Consider the following 15,668-nt stretch of genomic DNA (forward strand, 5'->3'; position numbering starts at 1 on the left):
GCCCCACAGTCTGGACACGGGGCGGGCAAGCCCCACAGTCAGGACACGGGGCGGGCGGGCCCCACAGTCAGGACACGGGGCGGGCCCCACAGTCAGGACACGGGGCGGGCGGGCCCCACAGTCAGGACACGGGGCGGGCGGGCCCCACAGTCAGGACACGGGGCGGGCGGGCCCCACAGTCAGGACACGGGGCGGGCGGGCCCCACAGTCAGGACACGGGGCGGGCGGGCCCCACAGTCAGGACACGGGGCGGGCGGGCCCCACAGTCAGGACACGGGGCGGGCCCCACAGTCAGGACACGGGGCGGGCGGGCCCCACAGTCAGGACACGGGGCGGGCGGGACCCACAGTCAGGACACGGGGCGGGCGGGCCCCACAGTCAGGACACGGGGCGGGCGGGCCCCACAGTCAGGACACGGGGCGGGTGGGCCCCACAGTCAGGACACGGGGCGGGCGGGCCCCACAGTCAGGACACGGGGCGGGCGGGCCCCACAGTCAGGACACGGGGCGGGCGGGCCCCACAGTCAGGACACGGGGCGGGCGGGCCCCACAGTCAGGACACGGGGCGGGCGGGCTCCACAGTCAGGACACGGGGCGGGCGGGCTCCACAGTCAGGACATGGGGCGGGCGGGCCCCACAGTCCAGACCTGGGGCTAGACCCGGGGCAGGCGGCCCACAGTCCAGACACGGGGTGGACGGGCCCCACAGTCCGGACACGGGGCGGGCATGCCCCATAGTCCAGACCTGGGGCTAGACCCGGGGCAGGCGGCCCCACAGTCCAGACCTGAGGCTAGACCCGGGGCAGGCGGTCCCATATTCTAGACACGGGGTGGACGGGCCTCACAGACCTGACATGGGGCAGACATGCCCCACAGTCCAGACCTGGGGCTAGACCCGGGGCAGGCGACCCACAGTCCGGACACGGGGTGGACGGGCCCCACAGTCCGGACACGGGGTGGACGGGCCCCACAGTCCGGACACGGGGTGGACGGGCCCCACAGTCCGGACACGGGGTGGACGGGCCCCACAGTCCGGACACGGGGTGGACGGGCCCCACAGTCCGGACACGGGGTGGACGGGCCCCACAGTCCGAACACGGGGTGGACGGGCCCCACAGTCCGGACACGGGGCGAACGGGCCCCACAGTCCGGACACGGGGCGGACGGGCCCCACAGTCAGGACACGGGGCGGGCGGGACCCACAGTCAGGACACGGTGCGGGCGGGACCCACAGTCAGGACACGGGGCGGGCGAGCCCCACAGTCAGGACACGGGGCGGGCGAGCCCCACAGTCAGGACACGGGGCGGGCGGGACCCACAGTCAGGACACGGGGCGGGCGGGACCCACAGTCAGGACACGGGGCGGGCGGGACCCACAGTCAGGACACGGGGCGGGCGGGACCCACAGTCAGGACACGGGGCGGGCGGGACCCACAGTCAGGACACGGGGCGGGCGGGCCCCACAGTCAGGACACAGGGCGGGCCCCACAGTCAGGACATTGGGCGGGCGGGCTCCACAGTCAGGATACAGGGCGGGCAGGCCCCACAGTCAGGATACGGGGCGGGCGGGCCCCATAGTCAAGACCTGGGGCTAAACCCGGGGCTGGCGGCCCCACAGTCCAGACCTGAGGCTAGACCCGGGGCAGGCGGCCCCACATTCTAGACACGGGGTGGACGGGCCCCACAGTCAGGACACGGGGCGGGCGGGACCCACAGTCAGGACACGGGGCGGGTGGGACCCACAGTCAGGACACGGGGCGGGCGGGACCCACAGTCAGGACACGGGGCGGGCGGGACCCACAGTCAGGACACGGGGCGGGCGGGCCCCACAGTCAGGACACAGGGCGGGCCCCACAGTCAGGACATTGGGCGGGCGGGCTCCACAGTCAGGATACAGGGCGGGCAGGCCCCACAGTCCGGACACAGGGCTAGACCCGGGGCAGGCGGCCCACAGTCCAGACACGGGGTGGACGGGGCGGTCATGCCCCATAGTCAAGACCTGGGGCTAAACCCGGGGCTGGCGGCCCCACAGTCCAGACCTGAGGCTAGACCCGGGGCAGGCGGCCCCACATTCTAGACACGGGGTGGACGGGCCCCACAGTCCGGATACGGGGCGGGCATGACCCATAGTCAAGACCTGGGGCTAGACCCGGGGTGGACGGGCCCCACAGTCCGGACACGGGGTGGACGGGCCCCACAGTCCGGACACGGGGTGGACGGGCCCCACAGTCCGGACACGGGATGGAAGGGCCCCACAGTCCGGACACTGGGTGGACGGGCCCCACAGTCCGGACGCGGGGTGGACGGGCCCCACAGTCCGGACACGGGGCTAGTCCCGGGGCAGGCGGCCCCAAAGTCCGGACACGGGGCGGGCGGGGGCGAGCGGGACCCACAGTCAGGACACGGGGCTGGCGGGACCCACAGTCAGGACACGGAGCGGGCGGGACCCACAGTCAGGACACGGGGCGGGCGGGACCCACAGTCAGGACACGGGGCGGGCGGGACCCACAGTCAGGACACGGGGCGGGCGGGACCCACAGTCAGGACACGGGGCGGGCGGGCCCCACAGTCAGGACACAGGGCGGGCCCCACAGTCAGGACATTGGGCGGGCGGGCTCCACAGTCAGGATACAGGGCGAGCAGGCCCCACAGTCTGGACACAGGGCTAATCCCGGGGCAGGTGGCCCCACAGTCCAGACCTGGGGCTAGACTCGGGGCAGGCGGCCCACAGTCCAGACACGGGGTGGACGGGCCCCACAGTCCAGATACGGGGCGGGCATGCCCCATAGTCAAGACCTGGGGCTAAACCCGGGGCTGGCGGCCCCACAGTCCAGACCTGAGGCTAGACCCGGGGCAGGCGGCCCCACATTCTAGACACGGGGTGGACGGGCCCCACAGTCCGGATACGGGGCGGGCATGACCCATAGTCAAGACCTGGGGCTAGACCCGGGGCAGGCGGCCCCACAGTCCAGACCTGAGGCTAGACCCGGGGCAGGCGGCCCCACATTCTAGACATAGGGTGGACGGGCCCCACAGTCCTGACACGGGGCGGACATGCCCCACAGTCCAGACCTGGGGCTAGACCCGGGGTAGGCTGCCCCAAAGTCCGGACACGGGGTGTACGAGCCCCACAGTCCGTACACGGGGCGGCCACAGTCCAGACATAGGGTGGGCGAGCCCCACAGTCCAGGCTCGGGGCTAAACCCGGGGAAGCCGGCCCCACATTTCAGACCCGGGGCGGGGGGCGACACAGTCCAGGCTCGGGGTGGATGGGCCCCACAGTCCAGGCTCGGGGCGGATGGGCCCCACAGTATTGGCTCGGGGCGAACGGGCCCCACAGTCCAGGCTCGGGGCGGACGGGCTCCACAGTCCAGACCTAGGGCTAGACCAGGGGTAGGCTGCCCCAAAGTCCAGACACGGGGTGGCGAGCCCCACAGTCTGGACACGGGGCAGGCGAGCCCCACAGTCTGGACACGGGGCGGGGGAGCCCCACAGTCAGGACACGGGGCGGGCGGGACCCACAGTCAGGACACGGGGCGGACGGGCCCCACAGTCCAGGCTCGGGGCGGACGGGCCTCACAGTCCGGACATGGGGCTAGTCCCGGCGCAGGCGGCCCCAAAGTCTGGACAAGGGGCGGGCGAGCCCCACAGTCTGGACACGGGGCGGGCGAGCCCCACAGTCTGGACACGGGGCGGGCGAGCCCCAGTCTGGACACTGGGCGGGCGAGCCCCACAGTCTGGACACGGGGCGGGCGAGCCCCACAGTCTGGACACGGGGCGGGCGAGCCCCACAGTCTGGACACGGGGCGGGCGAGCCCCACAGTCTGGACACGGGGCGGGCGAGCCCCACAGTCTGGACACGGGGCGGGCGAGCCCCACAGTCTGGACACGGGGCGGGCGAGCCCCACAGTCTGGACACGGGGCGGGCGAGCCCCACAGTCTGGACACGGGGCGGGCGAGCCCCACAGTCTGGACACGGGGCGGACGGGTCCCACAGTCCGGACACGGGGCGGGCGGGACCCACAGTCCGGACACGGGGCGGGCGGGACCCACAGTCAGGACACGGGGTGGGCGGGACCCACAGTCTGGACACGGGGTGGGCGGGACCCACAGTCTGGACACGGGGCGGGCGGGACCCACAGTCTGGACACGGGGCGGGCGGGACCCACAGTCTGGACACGGGGCGGGCGGGACCCACAGTCAGGACACGGGGCGGGTGGGTCCCCCCAGCCCCCCACAGTCAGGACACAGGGCGGGCCCCACAGTCAGGACATTGGGCGGGCGGGCTCCACAGTCAGGATACAGGGCGGGCAGGCCCCACAGTCCGGACACAGGGCTAATCCCGGGGCAGGTGGCCCCACAGTCCAGACCTGGGGTTAGACCCGGGGCAGGCGGCCCACAGTCCAGACACGGGTTGGACGGGCCCCACAGTCCACGCTTGTAGCGGACGGGCCCTACAGTCCAGACTCGGGGCGGACGGGCCCCACAGTCCAGGCTCGGGGCGGGCGGGCCCATAGTTACGACACGGGGCGGGCGGGCCCCACAGTCTGTACACGGGGCTAGTCCCGGGGCAGGCGGCCCCACAGTTCGGACACGGGGTGGACGAGCCCCACAGTCCGGACACGGGGCGGCCATAGTACGGACATAGGGCGGGCCCCACAGTCAGGACACGGGGCCCACAGTCAGGACACGGGGCGGGCGGGCTCCACAGTCAGGACACGGGGCAGGCGGGCCCCACAGTCCGGACACTGAGCTAATCCCGGGGCAGGCGGCTTCACAGTCCAGACCTGGGGCTAGACCTGGGGCAGACGGCCCACAGTCCGGACACGGGGTGGACGGGCCCCACAGTCCGGACACGGAGCAGGCATGCCCCACAGTCCAGACCTGGGGCTAGACACGGAGCACGCGGCCCACAGTCCGGACACGGGGTGGACGGTCCCCACAGTCCGGACACGGGGGGAGCCACAGTCCGGACATATGGCGGACGGGCCCCACAGTCCAGGCTCGGGGCGGACTGGCCCCACAGTCCGGACACGGGGCTAGTCCCGGGGCAGGCGGCCCCACAGTCCAGACCTGAGGCTAGACCAGGGGCAGGCGGCCCCACAGTCCAGACACGGGGTGGACGGGCCCCACAGTCCTGACATGGGGCGAACATGCCCCACAGTCCAGACCCGGGGCATGCGGCCCCACAGTCCAGACTCGGGGCGAGCGGGGGGCCCCACAGTCCATACCCGGGGCGGGCGGGGGGCCCCACAGTCCAGGCTCGGGGCGGGCGGGGGGCCCCACGGTCCAGACACGGGGTGGACGGGCCCCACAGTCCAGGCTCGGGGCGGACGGGCCCCACAGTCCAGACCCGGGGCAGGCTTCCCCACAGTCCAGACTCGGGGCGAGCGGGGGGCCCCACAGTCCGTACCCGGGTCGGGCGGGGGGCCCCACAGTCCGTACCCGGGGCTGGCTGGGGGCCCCACAGTCCAGACCTGGGGCTAGACGCGGGGCGGGCGGGGGGCCCCACAGTCCAGACCTGGGGCTAGACCCGATGCAGGCGGCCCCACAGTCCGGACACGGGGCGGACGGGCCCATAGTCCGGACACTCGGCGGCCGCAGTCCGGATATAGGGCGGCCGGGCCCCACAGTCCAGGCTCGGGGCTAGACCCGGGATGGACGGGCCCCACAGTCCAAGCTTTGGGGGGCGTGCCCCACAGACCGGAAACGGGGCTAGACCCGGGGCAGGCGGCCCCAAAGTCCAGACACTGGGCGGATGAGCCCCACAGTCAGGACACGGGGCGGGCGAGCCCCACAGTCAGGACACGGGGCGGGCGAGCCCCACAGTCAGGACACGGGGCGGGCGAGCCCCACAGTCAGGACATGGGGCGGGCGGGCCCTGGGCCCCACAGTCAGGACATGTGGCGGGCGGCCCGCCCCACAGTCAGGACATGGGGCGGGCGGCCCGCCCCACAGTCAGGACATGGGGCGGGCGGCCCGCCCCACAGTCAGGACATGCCCGCCCCACAGTCAGGACATGTGGCTGGCGGCCCGCCCCACAGTCAGGACATGGGGCTGGCGGCCCGCCCCACAGTCAGGACATGGGGCTGGCGGCCCGCCCCACAGTCAGGACATGGGGCGGGCGGGGCGGGCGGGGCGGGCGGCCCGCCCCACAGTCAGGACATGGGGCGGGCGGCCCGCCCCACAGCCCCACAGTCAGGACATGGGGCGGGCGAGCCCCACAGTCAGGACACGGGGCGGGCGAGCCCCACAGTCAGGACACGGGGCGGGCGGGCTCCACAGTCAGGACACGGGGCGGGCGGGCCCCACAGTCTGGACACGGGGCGGGCTGGCCCCACAGTCCAGACCTGGGGCTAGACCCGGGGCAGGCGGCCCACAGTCCAGACACGGGGTGGACGGGCCCCACAGTCCGGACACGGGGCGGGCATGCCCCATAGTCCAGACCTGGGGCTAGACCCGGGGCAGGCGGCCCCACAGTCCAGACCTGAGGCTAGACCCGGGGCAGGCGGTCCCATATTCTAGACACGGGGTGGACGGGCCTCACAGTCCGGACACGGGGGGAGCCACAGTCCGGACATATGGCGGACGGGCCCCACAGTCCAGGCTCGGGGCGGACTGGCCCCACAGTCCGGACACGGGGCTAGTCCCGGGGCAGGCTGCCCCACAGTCCAGACTTGAGGCTAGACCAGGGGCAGGCGGCCCCACATTCCAGACACGGGGTGGACGGGCCCCACAGTCCTGACATGGGGCGAACATGCCCCACAGTCCAGACCCGGGGCATGCGGCCCCACAGTCCAGACTCGGGGCGAGCGGGGGGCCCCACAGTCCATACCCGGGGCGGGCGGGGGGCCCCACAGTCCAGGCTCGGGGCGGACGGGCCCCACAGTCCAGGCTCGGGGCGGACGGGCCCCACAGTCCAGGCTCGGGGCGGACGGGCCCCACAGTCCGGACACGGAGCTAGTCCCGGGGCAGGCGGCCCCACAGTCCAGACCTGAGGCTAGACCAGGGGCAGGCGGCCCCACAGTCCAGACACGGGGTGGACGGGCTCCACAGTCCTGACATGGGGCGGACATGCCCCACAGTCCAGACCCGGGGCAGGCTTCCCCACAGTCCAGACTCGGGGCGAGCGGGGGGCCCCACAGTCCGTACCCGGGGCGGGCGGGGGGCCCCACAGTCCGTAACCGGGGCTGGCTGGGGACCCCACAGTCCGGACACGGGGCGAGCGGGGGGCCCCACAGTCCGTACCCGGGGCGAGCGGGGGGCCCCACAGTCCGGACACGGGGCGGACGGGCCCATAGTCCGGACACTCGGCGGCCGCAGTCCGGATATAGGGCGGCCGGGCCCCACAGTCCAGGCTCGGGGCTAGACCCGGGACGGACGGGCCCCACAGTCCAAGCTTGGGGCGGTAGTGCCCCACAGACCGGAAACGGGGCTAGACCCGGGGCAGGCGGCCCCAAAGTCCAGACACTGGGCGGATGAGCCCCACAGTCAGGACACGGGCGGGCGAGCCCCACAGTCAGGACACGGGGCGGGCGAGCCCCACAGTCAGGACACGGGGCGGGCGGGCCCCACAGTCAGGACATGGGGCGGGCGGCCCGCCCGACAGTCAGGACATGGGGCGGGCGGCCTGCCCCACAGTCAGGGCGGGCGGCCCGCCCCACAGTCAGGACATGGGGCGGGCGGCCCGCCCCACAGTCAGGACATGCCCGCCCCACAGTCAGGACATGTGGCTGGCGGCCTGCCCCACAGTCAGGACATGGGGCTGGCGGCCCCCCCCACAGTCAGGACATGGTGCGGGCGGCCCGCCCCACAGTCAGGACACGGCCCGCCCCACAGTCAGGACATGGTGCGGGCGGCCCGCCCCACAGTCAGGACATGGGGGGGGCGGCCCGCCCCACAGCCCCACAGTCAGGACATGGGGCGGGCGGGGCGGGCGGCCCGCCCCACAGTCAGGACATGGGGCGGGCGAGCCCCACAGTCAGGACACGGGGCGGGCGAGCCCCACAGTTAGGACACGGGGCGGGCGGGCTCCACAGTCAGGACACGGGGCGGGCGGGCCCCACAGTCAGGACACGGGGCGGGCGGGCCCTACAGTCCAGACCTGGGGCTAGACCCGGGGCAGGCGGCCCACAGTCCAGACACGGGGTGGACGGGCCCCACAGTCCGGACACGGGGCGGGCATGCCCCATAGTCCAGACCAGGGGCTAGACCCGGGGCAGGCGGCCCCACAGTCCAGACCTGAGGCTAGACCCGGGGCAGGCGGTCCCATATTCTAGACACAGGGTGGACGGGCCTCACAGACCTGACACGGGGCGGACATGCCCCACAGTCCAGACCTGGGGCTAGACCCGGGGCAGGCGACCCACAGTCCGGACACGGGGTGGACGGGCCCCACAGTCCGGACACGGGGTGGACGGGCCCCACAGTCCGGACACGGGGTGGACGGGCCCCACAGTCCGGACACGGGGTGGACGGGCCCCACAGTCCGGACACGGGGCTAGTCCCGGGGCAGGCGGCCCCAAAGTCCGGACACGGGGCAGATGAGCCCCACAGTCCGGACACGGGGCGGATGAGCCACACAGTCCGGACACGGGGCGGCCACAGCCCAGACCTAGGCTCGGGGCTAAACCCGGGGAAGCCGGCCCCACATTTCAGACCCGGGGCGGGGGGCCACACAGTCCAGGCTCGGGGCGGATGGGCCCCACAGTCCAGGCACGGGGCGGATGGGCCCCACAGTATTGGCTCGGGGCGAACGGGCCCCACAGTCCAGGCTCGGGGCGGACGGGCTCCACAGTCCAGACCTGAGGCTCGGCCCGGGGCAGGCGGCCACACAGTCCAGGCTCGGGGCGGATGGGCCCCAAAGTCCAGACTCAGGGCGGATGGGCCCCACAGTATTGGCTCGGAGCGAACGGGCCCCACAGTCCACGCTCTGGCCCCACAGTCCACGCTCGGGGCGGACGGGCCCCACAGTCCACGCTTGGAGCGGACGGGCCCCACAGTCCAGACTCGGGGCGGACGGGCCCCACAATCCAGGCTCGGGGCGGGCGGGCCCATAGTTACGACACGGGGCGGGCGGGCCTCACAGTCCGTACACGGGGCTAGTCCCGTGGCAGGCGGCCCCACAGTCCGGACACGGGGCGGACGGGCCCCACAGTTCTGACACGGGGCGGGCATGCCCCACAGTCCTGACCTGGGGCTAGAGCCGGGGCAGGCGGCCCCACAGTCCGGACACGGGGTGGACGGGCCCCACAGTCCGGACACGGGGCGGCCATAGTACGCACATAGGGCGGGCGTGCCCCACAGTCAGGACAAGGGGCGGGCGGGCTCCACAGTCAGGACACGGGGCGGGCGGGCCCCACAGTCCGGACACTGAGCTAATCCCGGGGCAGACGGCTTCACAGTCCAGACCTGAGGCTAGACCTGGGGCAGGCGGCCCACAGTCCGGACACGGGGTGGACGGGCCCCACAGTCCGGACACTGGGCGGGCATGCCCCACAGTCCAGACCTGGGGCTAGACCCGGAGCAGGCGGCCCACAGTCTGGACACGGGGTGGACGGTCCCCACAGTCCGGACACGGGGGGGGCCACAGTGGGGACATAAGGCGGGCGGGCCCCACAGTCCAGGCTCGGGCTAGACCCGGGGGCAGTTGGCCCCACAGTCCAGACCCGGGGCGGGGGGCCCCACTGTACGGACCAGGGGCAAGCGGCGGATCCCACATTCCGGACCCGGGGTGGGTGAGGGGCCCCACAGTCTGGAATCAGGGCGGGCGCGGGGCCCCACAGTCCGGACCTGGGGCTAGACCCGGGGCAGGCGGCCCCACAGTCCGGACACGTGGCGGCCGCAGTCCGGATATAGGGCGAGCCCCACAGTCTGGACTCGGTGTGGCCACAGTCTGGACATGGGGCTGGCGGCCCGCCCCACAGTCAGGACATGGGGCGGGCGGCCCGCTCCACAGTCAGGACATGGGGCGGGCCACAGTCAGGACATGGGGCGGGCGGCCCGCCCCACAGTCAGGACACGGGGCGGGCGAGCCCCACAGTCAGGACACGGGGCGGGCGAGCCCCACAGTCAGGACCCGGGGCGGGCGAGCCCCACAGTCAGGACCCGGGGCGGGCGGGCTCCACAGTCAGGACACGGGGCGGGCGGGCCCCACAGTCAGGACACGGGGCGGGCTGGCCCCACAGTCCAGACCTGGGGCTAGACCCGGGGCAGGCGGCCCACAGTCCAGACACGGGGTGGACGGGCCCCACAGTCCGGACACGGGGCGGGCATGCCCAATAGTCCGGACCTGGGGCTAGACCCGGGGCAGGCGGCCCCACAGTCCAGACCTGAGGCTAGACCCGGGGCAGGCGGTCCCATATTCTAGACACGGGGTGGACGGGCCTCACAGACCTGACACGGGGCGGACATGCCCCACAGTCCAGACCTGGGGCTAGACCCGGGGCAGGCGACCCACAGTCCGGACACGGGGTGGACGGGCCCCACAGTCCAGACACGGGGTGGACGGGCCCCACAGTCCAGACACGGGGTGGACGGGCCCCACAGTCCGGACACGGGGTGGACGGGCCCCACAGTCCGGACACGGGGTGGACGGGCCCCACAGTCTGGACACGGGGTGGACGGGCCCCACAGTCTGGACACGGGGTGGACGGGCCCCACAGTCCGGACACGGGGTGGACGGGCCCCACAGTCCGGACACGGGGTGGACGGGCCCCACAGTCCGGACACGGGGCTAGTCCCGGGGCAGGCGGCCCCACAGTCTGGACACGGGGCGGATGAGCCCCACAGTCTGGACACGGGGCGGGCGAGCCCCACAGTCCAGACCTGGGGCTAGACCCGGAGCAGGCGGCCCACAGTCTGGACACGGGGTGGACGGTCCCCACAGTCCGGACACGGGGGGGGCCACAGTGGGGACATAAGGCGGGCGGGCCCCACAGTCCAGGCTCGGGGCTAGACCCGGGGGCAGTCGGCCCCACAGTCCAGACCCGGGGCGGGGGGCCCCACTGTCCAGACCCGTGGCAAGCGGGGGATCCCACAGTCCGGACCCGGGGTGGGCGAGGGGCCCCACAGTCTGGAATCAGGGCGGGCGGGGGGCCCCACAGTCCGGACCTGGGGCTAGACCCGGGGCAGGCGGCCCCACAGTCCGGACACGTGGCGGCCGCAGTCCGGATATAGGGCGAGCCCCACAGTCTGGACTCGGGGTGGCCACAGTCCAGACATAGGGTGGGCGGGCACCGGGTGTGCGGGCCCCACAGTCCAGGCTCAGGGCTAGACCCGGGGCGGGGGGAACACACAGTCCAGGCTCGGGGCTAGACCCGGGGAATCCGGCCCCACATTTCAGACCCGGGGCGGACGGGCCCCACAGTCCAGGCTCGGGGCGGACGGGCCCCACAATCCAGGCTCGGAGCGGACGGGCCCCACAGTCCAGACATGGGGCTAGTCCCGGGGCAGGCGGCCCCACAGTCCAGACCTGAGGCTCGACTCGGGGCAGGCGGCCCCACAGTCCAGACACGGGGTGGACGAGCCCCACAGTCCTTACATGGGGCGGACATGCCCCACAGTCCTGACATGGGGCGGACATGCCCCACAGTCCAGACACGGGGCAGGCGGCCCCACAGTCCGGACACGGGGTGGGCGAGCCCTACAGTCCGGACACAGGGCGTCCGCAGTCCGGACATAGGGTGGGCGGGCTGCACAGTCCAGGCTCGGGGCCAGACCCTGGGCCAGACCCGGGGCAACCGGCCCCACAGTCCAGACTCGGGGCGGGCGGGGGGCCCCACAGTCCGTACCCGGGGCTGGCGGGGGGTCCCACAGTCCAGACCTGGGGCTAGACTCGGGGCGGGGGGCCCCACAGTCCAGACCTGGGGCTAGACCCGATGCAGGCAGCCCCACAGTCCGGACACGGGGCGGACGGGCCCACAGTCCGGATATAGGGCGGCCGGGCCCCACAGTCCAGGCTCGGGGCTAGACCCGGCACGGACGGGCCCCACAGTCCAAGCTCGGGGCAGACGGGCCCCACAGTCCAAGCTCGGGGCGGGCATGCCCCACAGTCCGGACACGGGGCTAGTCCCGGGGCAGATGGCCCCACAGTCAAGACCTGGGGCTAGACCTGGGGCAGGCGGCCCCACAGTCTGGACACGGGGCGGATGAGCCCCACAGTCTGGACACGGGGCGGATGAGCCCCACAGTCTGGACACGGGGCGGATGAGCCCCACAGTCTGGACACGGGGCGGGCGAGCCCCACAGTCAGGACACGGGGCGGGCGAGCCCCACAGTCAGGACACGGGGCTGGCGGTGGGTGCGCCCCACAGTCTGGACACAGGGCTGGCGGGCCCCAAAGTCAGGACACAGGGCGGGCGGGCCCCAAAGTCAGTACACAGGGTGGGCCCCACAGTCAGGACATGGGGCGGGCGGGCCCCACAGTCCGGACACGGGGCTAATCCCGGGGCAGGTGGCCCCACAGTCCAGACCTGGGGCTAGACCAGGGGCAGGCGGCCCACAGTCCAGACACGGGGTGGACGGGCCCCACAGTCCGGACGCGGGGCGGGCATGCCCCATAGTCCAGACCTGGGGCTAGACCCGGGGCAGGCGGCCCCACAGTTCAGACCTGAGGCTAGACCCGCGGCAGACGGCCCACAGTCCGGACACGGGGTGGGTGGGCCCCACAGTCAGGACACAGGGCTGGCGGTGGGTGGGCCCCACAGTCAGGACACAGGGCTGGCGGGCCCCAAAGTCAGGACACAGGGCTGGCGGTGGGTGGGCCCCACAGTCAGGACACAGGGCTGGCGGGCCCCAAAGTCAGGACACAGGGCTGGCGGGCCCCAAAGTCAGGACACAGGGCGGGCGGGCCCCAAAGTCAGGACACAGGGCGGGCGGGCCCCAAAGTCAGGACACAGGGCGGGCGGGCCCCAAAGTCAGGACACAGGGCGGGCGGGCCCCACAGTCAGGACACAGGGCGGGCCCCACAGTCAGGACACAGGGCGGGCGGGCCCCACAGTCAGGACACAGGGCGGGCGGGCCCCACAGTCAGGACACAGGGCGGGCGGGCCCCACAGTCAGGACACAGGGCGGGCCCCACAGTCAGGACATGGGGCGGGCGGGCCCCACAGTCAGGACATGGGGCGGGCGGGCCCCACAGTCAGGACATGGGGCGGGCGGGCCCCACAGTCAGGACACGGGGTGGATGGGCCCCACAGTCCGGACACGGGGTGGGCATGCCCCACAGTCCAGACCTGGGGCTAGACCCGGAGCAGGCGGCCCACAGTCCAGACCTGGGGCTAGACCCGGAGCAGGTGGCCCACAGTCCGGACACGGGGTGGACGGTCCCCACAGTCCGGACACGGGGGGGGGGCCACAGTCCGGACATAAGGCGGGCGGGCCCCACAGTCCAGGCTCGGGGCTAGACCCGGGGGCAGTCGGCCCCACAGTCCAGTCCCGGGGCGGGTGGCCCCACAGTCCGGACCCGGGGCAAGCAGAGGATCCCACAGTCCGGACCAGGGGCGGGCGAGGGGCCCCACAGTCTGGAATCGGGGCGGGCGTCGGGCCCCACAGTCCGGGCCGGGGGCTAGACCCGGGGCAGGCGGCCCCACAGTCCGGACACGGGGCGGCCGCAGTCCGGATATAGGGCGAGGCCCACAGTCTGGACTCGGGGCGGCCACAGTCCAGACATAGGGTGGGCGGGCCCCAGGGGCCCCACAGTCCAGGCTCGGGGTTAGACCCGGGGCAGCCGGCCCCACATTTCAGACCAGGTGCGGGGGGCCCCACAGTCCAGGCTCGGGGCGGACGGGCCCCACAGTCCGGACACGGGGCTAGTCCCGGTGCAGGCGGCCCCACAGTCCTGACATGGGGCGGATATGCCCCACAGTCCAGACCCGGGGAAGGCGGCCCCACAGTCCGGACACAGGGTGGACGAGCCCTACAGTCCAGACACGGGGCAGCCACAGTCCGGACATAGGGTGTGCGGGCCGCACAGTTCAGGCTCGGGGCCAGACCCGGGGCAACCGGCCCCACAGTCCAGACTCGGGGCGGGCGGGGGGCCCCACAGTCCGGACACGGGGCGGGCGGGCCCCACAGTCCGTACCTGGGGCTGGCGGGGGGCTCCACAGTCCAGACCTGGGGCTAGACTCGGGGCGGGCGGCCCCACCGTCCAGACCTGGGGCTAGATCCGAAGCAGACGGCCCCACAGTCCGTACACGGGGCGGACGGGCCCACACTCCAGACACGGGGCGGCCGCAGTCCGGATATAGGGCACAGTCCAGGCTCGGGGCTAGACCCGGGGCGGACGGGCCCCACAGCCCAGGCTCGGGGCGGACGGGCCCCACAGCCCAGGCTCGGGGCGGACGGGCCCCACAGTCCAGGCTCGGGGCGGACGGGCCCCACAGTCCAGGCTCGGGGCGAACGGGCCCCACAGTCCAGGCTCGGGGCGGACAAGCCCCACAGTCCAGACCTGAGGCTAGACCTGGGGTAGGCGGCCCCACAGTCCAGATACGGGGTGGACGGGCCCCACAGTCCAGACCTGGGGCTAGACCCGGGGTTGGCAGCCCCAAAGTCCTGACACGGGGTGGACGAGCTCCACAGTCCGGACACGGGGAGGCCACAGTCCAGACATAGGGTGGGCGGGCCCCACAGTCCAGACTCGGGGCTAGACCCGGGGTAGCCGGCCCCACATTTCTGACCTGGGGCGGGGAGCCACACAGTCCAGGCTTGGGGCGGACGGGCCCCACAGTCCAGGCTCGGGGCGGATGGGCCCCACAGTACTGGCTCGGGGCGAACGGGCCCCACAGTCCACGCTCGGGCCCCACTGTCAACGCTCTGGATGGACGGGCCCCACAGTCCACGCTTGGAGCGGACGGGCCCCACAGTCCACGCTCGGGGCGGACAGGCCCCACAGTCCAGGCTCGGGGCGGACGGGCCCCACAGTCCAGGCTCGGGGCTGACGGGCCCCACAGTCCAGGCTCGGGGCTGACGGGCCCCACAGTCCAGGCTCGGGGCTGACGGGCCCCACAGTCCAGGCTCGGGGCTGACGGGCCCCACAGTCCAGGCTCGGGGCTGACGGGCCCCACAGTCCAGGCTCGGGGCTGACGGGCCCCACAGTCCAGGCTCGGGGCGGGCGGGCCCCACAGTCCAGGCTCGGGGCGGGCGGGCCCCACAGTCCACTCTCGGGCCCCACAGTCCATGCTCGGGGTGGACTGGCCCCACAGTCCAGGCTCGGAGCGGATGGGCCCCACAGTCGAGACCCGGGGCGGGGGGGCCCCACAGTCCAGGCTCGGGGCGGACGGGCACCACAGTCCAGGCTCGGGGCGGACGGGCACCACAGTCCAGGCTCGGAGCGGACGGGCCCCACAGTCCAGGCTCGGGGCGGACAGGCCCCACAGTCCAGGCTCGGGGCGGACAGGCCCCACAGTCCAGGCTCGGGGCAGACGGGCCCCACAGTCCAGGCTCGGGGCAGACGGGCCCCACAGTCCAGGCTCGGGGCTGACGGGCCCCACAGTCCAGGCTCGGGGCTGACGGGTCCCATAGTCCAGGCTCGGGGCGGGCGGTCCCCACAGTCCAGGCTCGGGGCGGGCGGGCACCACAGTCCACTCTCGGGCCCCACAGTCCATGCTCGGGGTGGACTGGCCCCACAGTCCAGGCTCGGGGCGGACGGGCCCCACAGGCCGGACACGGG

Source organism: Phyllobates terribilis, unplaced genomic scaffold (genome assembly GCF_046119375.1).
Source record: "Phyllobates terribilis strain yellow unplaced genomic scaffold, ASM4611937v1 Scaffold_110__1_contigs__length_5578470, whole genome shotgun sequence".
Lineage (NCBI taxonomy): Eukaryota > Metazoa > Chordata > Amphibia > Anura > Dendrobatidae > Phyllobates > Phyllobates terribilis.